Raw genomic sequence first — 1,352 nt, 5'->3', positions numbered from 1 at the left:
ACTCACGTGCAGCCGTCTGTCTCTTCTGTTGACTAATCGCTTGACGCTAGCACGACCATCTAACTTTTTTTCTTTTCCTGCTGCAAAAAAGCATGCAGGTTCCAATGAAACTTGAACATAGATCGCTGGTTTCAAAGTCCACAGTGCTAACCATTAGACCATGGAACTACACCAATACACCTGGGAGACAGGTAGTGCTGTGTCTGTGGGGAAGCAGTTAGACAGAGTGGTTGGATCACAGTAAATTATCGCTTGACGCTAGCACGACCATCTAACTTTTTTCTTTTCCTGCTGCAAAATAGCATGGAGGTTCCAATGAAACTTGAACATAGATCGCTGGTTTCAAAGTCCACAGTGCTAACCATTAGACCATGGAACTACACCAATACACCTGGGAGACAGGTAGTGCTGTGTCTGTGGGGAAGCAGTTAGACAGAGTGGTTGGATCACAGTAAATTTTGGTCACTGGCCCCTTGGCGTTACTTGCACAACGCTCTAACCACCTGATCTAACCAACCTAGCATTGACTGGACATCTGCCCATTTGAATAAAAATTTCCTTATTGCTTGTGACCCTAAAGAGACAAAAGAGTCCCTATGTGAGCTTTTGGGGCTCACTGCAGCCGAAAAGTTTTTTGGAAGGGGTCTTGCACAAAATGGTGGCAAGCGCAGGTCCCACCGATATTTGAACTCGGATCGCTGGATTCAAAGGCAAACGAATGAAATCTGGCCCCTGAATGGATTTAAAAATGGGGCTGGACCTAACATGTAGAGGGATCTGAGGGAGGACAGCTGAAACGGTCAGATGTCCCATAGACTTTAAGCTAGTGTGGGAAACAGAGGGGAAAAGTTGGCTGCACAACCTGAGTGATCCAAAGGTAGCACACATAATACAGGAATCCAAATACATATGTACTGGAGTAATAAGACCACGCAGGGCCTTAAAAGCAAAAGTACAATCTCTTTTCTTCAAGCCCATTACAATAGCAGTAGCTCTGAGATTTGAATTCGGATCACTGGATTCAGAGTCCAGAGTGCTAACCATTACACCATGGAACCTTGACAGGAGCGACTGTTGTTCACTAGGTCACAAAGACTAAATCATTTACAGGCTCGCTAGCACGACCACCTAACTTTTTTTCTTTTCCTGCTTCAAGAAAGCACGCAGGTTCCAAAGAAACTTGAATGTAGATCGCTGGATTCAAAGTCCAGAGTGCTAACCATTACACCATGGAACAACACCAATACACCTGGGAGACAGGTAGTGCTGTGGCTGTGGGGAAGCAGTTAGACAGAGTGGTTGGATACCAGTAAATTATGGTGACTGGCCCCCTTGACGTTACTTGCACAAAG

The sequence above is a fragment of the Sinocyclocheilus grahami genome, unplaced genomic scaffold (genome assembly GCF_001515645.1).
Source record: "Sinocyclocheilus grahami isolate Dianchi unplaced genomic scaffold, SAMN03320097.WGS_v1.1 scaffold3261.1, whole genome shotgun sequence".
Lineage (NCBI taxonomy): Eukaryota > Metazoa > Chordata > Actinopteri > Cypriniformes > Cyprinidae > Sinocyclocheilus > Sinocyclocheilus grahami.
This window is presented reverse-complemented; position numbering follows the sequence as displayed.